We start from the raw sequence: 8,680 nt of genomic DNA, 5'->3' as shown, positions 1-8,680 counted from the left end.
TCCCTAGATAGGTACCCACCCCTGGACAAGGGCTGTCTCTGGTTGCATGTGGATTACACTAGGAAGCTAGAAGTTGCTCTGGGAGGGAAGGGTAGAGGTGAGGGGTTATAGTTTTGAATTTTGTTCGAAAATTTCTCTGCTGCGAGGCGGAGTTAAGCACTTCACAGGGGGATCGCCACATTGGCTCTGCTCACACTCTCTTTCTTATTACTGGGATTTCTCAGCAGTCTCAGGCTTGTCTCTCTCTCACCCCAGTCCTGTCTTGGATGAAAACACCTAGGTAATACCTCTGGTAGAATCTGGCATCTTTTCCTATCAGACTTGGCTAACCTTGTTTTTAGTGTCAGATAAATCAGACAGCTGGTTATAGGGATTCAGTCTTGGTCATTTGTTTGTCATTCATTCACAAACGTTTATCAGGTACCTATTCTATGCTAGACTCTATGCTAGGTGTGGGGCTAAAAGATGGGAAAGACACAGACCTTAACCTCAAGAAGGTCATAGTCTGGTAACGACAAGTTTATATAAAAATGTGGCAGATGAACACATTTTAGGTTTTTGGGAATTCACTATTTTGGGCAATCATTGCTTGGGAATATGAGTGTTTTATAGAGGTAGATGGTTTCCTCTGAGCAAGAAGGAAGGCTGAAGAGGGAAGAGCTGCTCGAGAAATTTGAAAAGCCCATGAAGGTTTTCAGTACTGAGAGTATTTGTCATCTCTGTCCTGGGTTGGCTCTGGAGCTTCAGAGAGTTTGTTGAGTTCCCAAGCCCTGTTTTTAGTCTTTTTTTCCTATTTCCCCACTCTGCCCTGGAATAGTCTCTCCTCATTTCCCACATTCAGTTCCTCAGATTCCCTTAGGCTTTGCCAAGGTGACAGGCTAGGGAGTGAAAAATATTGCGGAAGGTGACTGCTGGCTTCCTCAGCTGCCCGGAAGGACAGCTGGGAGAAGAGAAGCCTGGAAGCATGGAGAACATCTGACTTCTAAACCACTTTTCTATGTCAGTAGCCAGGCACAGAGCTGACCCCAAGGGCAGGAGGGAAGTGCTGTTCCCTCACGTGAAATGGCCCTTTGCCCCACCTTCCCAGCTTCTATGAAGCCTCAAGCCTCCCCTGACCTCCAGCGAGGCCACATGCCCTGGCAGAGGTCTCACAGCGCAGGTATTTCATCACAGCATATATCTCAGTTGTTAGTTAAATGAGTGTAGGTGATTGTTTGATAACCATCTATCTCTCCCCGCTCCCACCCTCTCTAGACTCTAGAGCTCTATGAGAGCAGGACCCATGTCTGCTTTCTCTCACCAGCAAGGCTAGTGCCGACATGCTGACCATTTTATGGAATGAGTGAGTGGATCTGGATAACTGTTGCCCTGCCTGGTGAGGGAGAGTGGCCTGGGCCAAGTTCTGGTGGCTCAGCCCAAATATGAGCCCCTGGCAGTGCTGGGGCCCTTCCCTAGCCCAGCCCCACAGAGATTCAGGGCTCAGTGGGGACCCTGAACCTGAAATCAATGTAGGGGCCTGCATGGCTACCCCATGGGCCGAGATCTCAGCCAAGGCCCTCTCTGCTCCCTGGGCCTATTGCTTCAGCAATAGCACCCTTCCCTTGGTCCCCCACTGCCACTCTTTCCTGCTGTTCACATACAGTTCCTTCTGCCTGGAATACCCTTCCCACCTTCTCTGTATGGAGAGAGCCTGCTCATCCTTCAAGGTCAGGCTCAAGTACTTTCTCTTCTAGGACAACTCCCTGACTTTCTCAGAGAGAATTTACTGGATTCCCTGCCCCAGGGGTATCTTGTGTCACCTATGATATTGGACTTGTCACACTCCCTTAGGATCCTTTGTTAAGGAGTTGTTTGTCCTTCCTCTGGATTCTGAGTACCTCCAGGCAGAACCCAGGCATCACACCCTTTTGCTCCCAACCCTTTCTAGCTGTCTGGAGGCTGGCCAATAGCATGGGCTGATTAAACGGTGGTTGGAAAGATGAAGTTACTTTGGGGGGGTCATAGCAGCATCAAGCCACCCTAGGTAGTAAGGAGTCTTGGAAAGCAGGTAGGGCCTAGCCTTTCCTTGCTTATCTTGCCCTCTTGGGTCTTTTTACCATCTAGCTCTTGGTCTGCTGCCTAAGAGCCTAGGATGGCACCAACAGGCCTGAGTGGGCTCTTGGATTCTGACTCCATCTTAGGTGGCCCCTGTTCATGCTCCCAGACACCTACCGCCAGCGGGCTAGCCTGCTGACCTGCCACATTCCTGAGCCCCAGCCAAGCCCAGTAAACCCCTTAGTTTGTAACAGTTAGCAAAGTAGGGAGGAGAGAGTAGGGAGAATGTGCTTCCTCCAGAACAGCCAGAGGGTTAGGACTAGCCTCAGGCATTTAATACTCTACTCTGATGGCTCATGGTGCATTTGAGGCCTCTTGGGCAATGCTAAGTCAAGACACAGGGTCTTGGCTTTCCTCCAGGACTCAACTGTGGCTGAAGTATCAAGGGACACATTCCCCCTTGGCGACAGAGATGGGCTCAGACCTCTATCCAGGGCCTTCCCCACCTTCCACTCTCACTGGGCACACCCAGTGAATAGGCTCAAGGGAGAGCCATTGTTAAGAAACAGCAACCCTCCAGGACTCTGCTCAGGGAAGGGCCTGTGGGTGTGAGAGGAGGCAGGGAACAGAACTGAGTGCTAGGCCTGGGCATGAGCTGTCCTATCTCTCCCCAGGGCTGGAAGCTATGTTGTCCTGTCTCATTAGAGGAAAATGACAGGGTAATTAGGCATAGGTGGTTTAATGGCTAGCTCAGGGGCCAGAGGCTCCCTGGTCCTATCCTGGATCCTGGCCATGCTGCTGCCTTGCCTTTGGGGCTCCGGGCCTGGCCCGTCTATCACTGTGTGCCCACCTGTGCTCCTTCACTCATATAGCAATGTCCAGCTCCTTCTTTGAGTGATGAAGAGTCAGAGTTGCCCATGCTGTCCACCTGTCATTTTTTTGGAGCAAATTTCTCTTTAGTCATAAGTCCTTACATTTGCATAGGACTTCTTGGTTTATAGAGCCTGTTCACATACATTGTTAGCCCATTCAATCTTTCTATTAACCCTGTATGTGTGCATGGCATGGTTTGTATATTTCTATTTTATAGAAGGAGAAAAATTAATCTCAGAAGGAGTCAAGTCTCAAGACTAATAAGCTAATAAGGGATCTGGCCTTTGACCTTTTGATTCAACAGTTAGTGTTCCAGTTATTTTCCCCAGAAGCTACCTCCTTTTATATTGCTCCCCCAAGAGGTACCACTGGTTCCTCAGTGCCACCAAGAAGCAGCTCACAGCCAGTCAGGCTGGCTCTGCTTCCTCTTCTCTCCTGAGAGCCTTAGCAGGATGCAGTTTCTCTGCATACAGGCTGGGCTTTTAAAAGTTTTCTCGGATGGGGACTTGGACAACTGGTGCTTCAGTCCCGGCTGAATTGTAGAGTGAAGCAGATAAGCCCCTCCCCTTTTTGACATTCAGCCACCCCAGCACTGGAGCTAGAACTTAGACTTTTCAGAGGAGTCCCATGGGAAGTGCTAGGGGCCGGGAGTCACTTGAGGGGCCCCAGCAGGACACCTCTTTTCCTCTTGGACAGAATGTTTCCCCTTTCCTTCCTGTCTCTCCCTTCCCCTCTCATTTTCATGTTGGTTGTTGGGCAATTGCAGCATCTTGGCCAACTATTGGAGAAAGAAGATTCCCTGGGTCCCCCCTCAGACTCACTATTATATCTCCCCTCCTGTCCTCAGGTGTCCTCCTTGACACATGGGATTCATTCTCTGCCTCAAGACAAGAAAGCAGCTCAACTGTTCAGAGGAGGAGGAGAGAGGACAGGGCCAAAAAAGAGACGAAAGAGATCTCCACAGACACCTTAGATTGTTTCAAGGCAGCTCTCCACTGTTTTCTTTAAAAAAAAAAAAAAGAAGTCAGTTTTTCTAGAGAGGTAGCAGAAGGCCACCATGGTGTCAACCTCAGCCAATGGACCAGTAGACACTGGGCAAGGAAGCAAGAAAGATTTAGGAGGGGACAGCCAGAAAGGATAGCCCTGGCCTCTACGTCTCAGCTTCCTTGGTGCTGGTGCAAGGGCTGTTGGTAGGGAGGGAAAGCAGGGCATGTGGGCACTGAGACAGGTAAGGGGCTGGAGTGTAGGGGCGATACAGGTATGACCTCTTTAACCTGGAAGGTGTTATGATATTCTCAGCTGATGACCTCTCAGGCTGCCTAAAGTGTCCGTTAAGGGGAGACCTGCCCTCCCACCAGTCTTTGGAGCGGAGGGCCCCCACACTCACCATGCTGGCTCTGAAATCTTGCAGATTTTTCTAGGCCTAGTGCTGAGGTCAGCAACCCAAACCAGGATGAGGACTTCCCCAGATAGGGCCCTGGCTGGCCAGCAGGTCAGAGACCTCCAGGCAGTATGGCTTGAGGTGGCCTAAATGCAGAGCAGGCCTTGGTCCCTCATGTCCAGCATCCCTCTCCCCTTAGCGAGCTGTCCAACTCTCACCGCTGTCTGTATTCCAGGAGTGATTTGGGGACTGTGGGGCAGGTTGATTAAAGCAACCCTACAGGTGAAGTTGCCAAACTGGAATGATTACGTGTCTTGTAACCTGACACCTGTCTTAGGGGCTGGAACAACACCTGAAGTCATTCATGAGCCCTTTGCCTCAGAACAGGTGACACACCCAAATGTTGCAAAAGCCTTCCTGCCTGAATGATTTCCACCCATCCGGGTGTTGTCAAAAGTCTCCCCTACCCGCCAGGAAGTTTCACGACTTCTCGTTTGTCTGGCTGCTTTTTGTTTGGGGTTGTGAGAAGTTGGAGTTTGGGGGTGGGCTGACAAAGTTTACTGCTCAGTGGACCTGAATCGTTCTCAACCCTTAAGCAGACAATATAAACCTGGCCTCCAGGAGTGAATCTGTCCTGTGTGGGGCTCACACACAGAGCACCAGCCAGCATCCTACCCGAGAGCTTCTTGTCCCTGCCTCACCAATTATTTAGCATTTTGAATAGCACCATTGGTGCTATGGCTTTGACCCAGGTCTTCCCTCTCCAGAGAGTCACTTCTGATTCACATCCTGCTGCATCCTGAAGCCTCAGCTGCTCGTGGCCTGGGGGTGTGAGGGCAAGACCTAGGAACCACAGAGCCACGGAGCTGGAGGAAACTTGATCAACTGTCTTCTGTTCCTTTTGTGAGGGAGGAAACCAAATTCTTCAGAGGCAAAACCAAGTACCCAAGATCACACAGTAAATTAGTGTCAGATGCTGAACAAATCCAGATCTTTCTCCATTTCTTAGCCTTGACCCTCCTTGGAGACCAGCCCAGGTTAGACTTGCATGTTGGCCCTTCCATTGATAACATGCTTCTACGTGCCATCTCTTTAATTCTCACGATAACCCCATGAGAAATATTTTATTACCATTTGACAGTTGAGAAAATCATAGCTCATGGCTCATGAAGTGACTAGCCCCCAAATCATACCAAGTTTTTGGCAGACTTGGGGCTTGTACCTGGTTCTCCTACAACTACCAGCCATGTGAAGAGGCTAAATGTAATACAAGTATCTGAAAGTCTCAGAACACAGTCTGGGGAGATATAGCTCATGGAAGACCCCAGTGACATCTGAGCAGGAGGAATATAAGGTGGATTTAACTGATTGTTGGCCAATCTCAGCTGTTTAGTGCAGTGTGTCCTTGATTTGTCTCTGTGCACCAGAGATCTGAGGGTAGAGTCAAGTGCCTGTGATCTCAGAACAGGTGACTTGAGAGGATGGGCTACAAAGACCCAGGTGGGCACTGCTCTTTTAAGGAGGACACCGCAGTGGGGAAGTGAGAGGCTAGTGAGCCACCCTGGACCAGGCTTTCCCTAGCCTTGGTTTTCCTACGTGCCAGGTTTGCATCTCCTTGCTGGGTGCTAAGGTGATGAACCAGGAAAGAGGTAAGGGGCAAGAATGCTGCTGGGTACGGCTAGTTGAAGGATGATTACTCAGTCCTCGTGACTCCAGCTCTGGCCCAGCTCCAAGGTGGGTTTGGGAGCCTGAGGAGAGGCCTGGGAAGGAGGCACATGGGCAGGATGTAGGCAGGGCTGCTGTGATGCTGGAGGAGGAGGCTGCAGGGTCTACAGGTAGAGGCACAGAGGCCTGGAGAGAGCAGAGGGCCCACTCCTCCCAGGGACCAGGCGGGAACAGCCACTGGACCCCCTATTCATCAAGAGGCAGCCTCGGGCTCCTCAGCCCATTCCTGTCCCCCCCTGAGTGCTCTTTCTCCTTTCCACCCATCCCTTTTTTTTTGTTCTCCCTCCTTTTTTTCCTTTTGCTCTCCTTTATCTCTTCCTCTCTTTCTCCAATAATTTTTCCTATTCTTCTTTCTTTCGCTCTTGTTTCCAGAACATGGGTCCAGATTAGAGGCAGTTTTGTCATGTAGCTAACAAAGCCCAAGCCACAGAATCTCTCCTTTGCATGACCCCCATGATATGTTCACATGGTCATATGTTTTTGCAAATTTTGCAACAGATTTTTGGGCTATACTCTTTCCTTTAAGAGGGTCCCTCAAGATGTAAAGCTTCAGGCCTCACAAAACTTGGCTGTCTGTTGGTCAGGAGCAGCCTGGAGTCCTACATCCCACTGTGACTGTGGGCTTTTTATTTAATCTTCCTGAGCTGCACATTTCTTCATCTGTAAAATGGAGATCATAATAGCACTGACCTCATGAGGTTATGAGGATTAAATGCAATAATCTCTGTGAAGTGTCTGGCACCTAAAAGAGACTTCATGAATGAAGCTGTTACTTCTATTCATTTCACAAAATGTGTATTTATGGAGCTCCTGCTAGAGCCAGCTCTTGTGCCAGGCACTGGGGACTGGGAGATAAAAGACACAGGCCCTACACACACAACACATAGTCTGCTAGAGGGGATATGACACGACCTTAAATCTGACTAAATTAGGAAGATGTCCTAGAAGAGCTGAAAAGAAAACTCTTTGTGGCAGGGAGGGGTCAGAGATCCTTTTTCATATTTTACCGACCCCTCTTCCCCTCCTTTTCTTCCTTCCTTCTTTCCTCTTTCCTTCATTTTCCCCCAAGGACATTTTTACATAGGTATGTAATTTACAGGACAGCATTTTAACATCTAGTTGTTTCTGATCGTACATTTGATCTTAACATCAGCAGCTGTCCACCTATCCATCCACATGTGTCCACCCATCTACTCATCCAACAAATATTTTCTATTGTGTTTTCAGGCCCTGCGGTTAGACACTGTGGTTGGAGAAAATAACTCTTGCTTTAGAGAGCTCAGTCTGCTTATGTGCTGCACCCCTATTAAAGCAGGAACTTCTAGAGGCAGCCAGCCCTCTAGATACTTCCTGCTCAAGGCATGTCAGTGCAATCAGAAACATCGGCATCAACTGGGAGCTTGTTAGAAATCCAGAATTTCAGGTGCCCCTTGCCCCAGACCTACTGAGTCAGAATCTGCATTATAAGATCCCTAGGTGATTTGTATGCACCTTAAAGTTTGGGAATTAGTGTTCTAGATCTCCTCCCATGCTCAGGAGTGGGTAGAAGCTGTTATTTTTGGAGGGAGCTGAATTCAGAGACTGGAACTTGACATGGATGAACCCCTGGCATTCCTTTCAACCAGCAGAGTCTGTGTTTCTTTCTTCTGAGCCCAAGTAACTTGAGATCAGTAGCAGTGATGGACCTTTTTGTTCGAGCCTCTCCCAGGAAATTAAGTGGAGAAGGCAGCTGGTGGGCTTGTACTGCCAAGTGGCTCTGAAATGCAGAGGGTAGGGAAGGCAGCACTTGTCTATGGGGATGGCAGGGGCATCTCGGCTCACTGTGAGCCGTGCAAGTATGTCTCTCTGTTGATGCACTAACTTACTGGAGGGGATTTTCACTGCATAGGAAACCTTCTCCCAAGATGTGGTTTAGGCCCCAGGCTGTAGGCAGAGCCTCAAATATCTGTACCAAAGAACTAGCGAAATTGAGAACCCACAACCCTGACTGATCTCTGTTGTGTGGGAGCTGACCTTCCTCTGTGGCCCTTGCCAGGATGAACTTCTACAGGTGTGGGAATTAATACTGGGGTGGCGTGAGGGAGGACAGGTGTGTCTGATAGAATGGCAGGACACATTTGCTTTAATAAGCCACAAAATTAAAAAGTAGCTAACAGGTAATATGTGCTCCTGTGTTCCAGGCTTTTATGCCGGTGTGAAGAAATCACATTTCCTCATTTAGCCTTTGCAGCCTCTCTAAGATATGGGTACTTCTGATACTTCCATTTTACAAAGGAGGAAACTGAGGCTCAGAGAGGGTTGGGATCCAGGTCTGTGTAACCTAGAACGCTCAGGCCTTTCCACTACGCTGTGCATGGGTATGTTGTAGCTGCCAGCCCCCGAAAGACACACGGATCACCAGAAATCAGTGAGTTATAGGAAACATACTCTTAATTCAGCCAGCTGGGTCTACCAGGGGTACGCAGACCCCAAATTAAGCAGCCCAAAATGTAGAGGTACAGGGTTTTTAAGCTCTAAATCCCATTCCTCATTCTGTCTTAAACACAAAGGTCTATTTTTCTCCTATTCACTACCTGTCAACCTACAGGTCAGGTGTGCAAGCGGGGGTACAGAAGCAGAAAGCTTATTGTTAGAATGTTATGTTCCCATGGGTGATAGCCTATGTTC

Source organism: Pteropus vampyrus, unplaced genomic scaffold, assembly GCF_000151845.1.
Source record: "Pteropus vampyrus isolate Shadow unplaced genomic scaffold, Pvam_2.0 Scaffold705, whole genome shotgun sequence".
Taxonomy (NCBI): domain Eukaryota; kingdom Metazoa; phylum Chordata; class Mammalia; order Chiroptera; family Pteropodidae; genus Pteropus; species Pteropus vampyrus.
The sequence above is the reverse complement of the archived record's forward strand: the minus strand, read 5'-3'. Positions refer to the sequence as shown.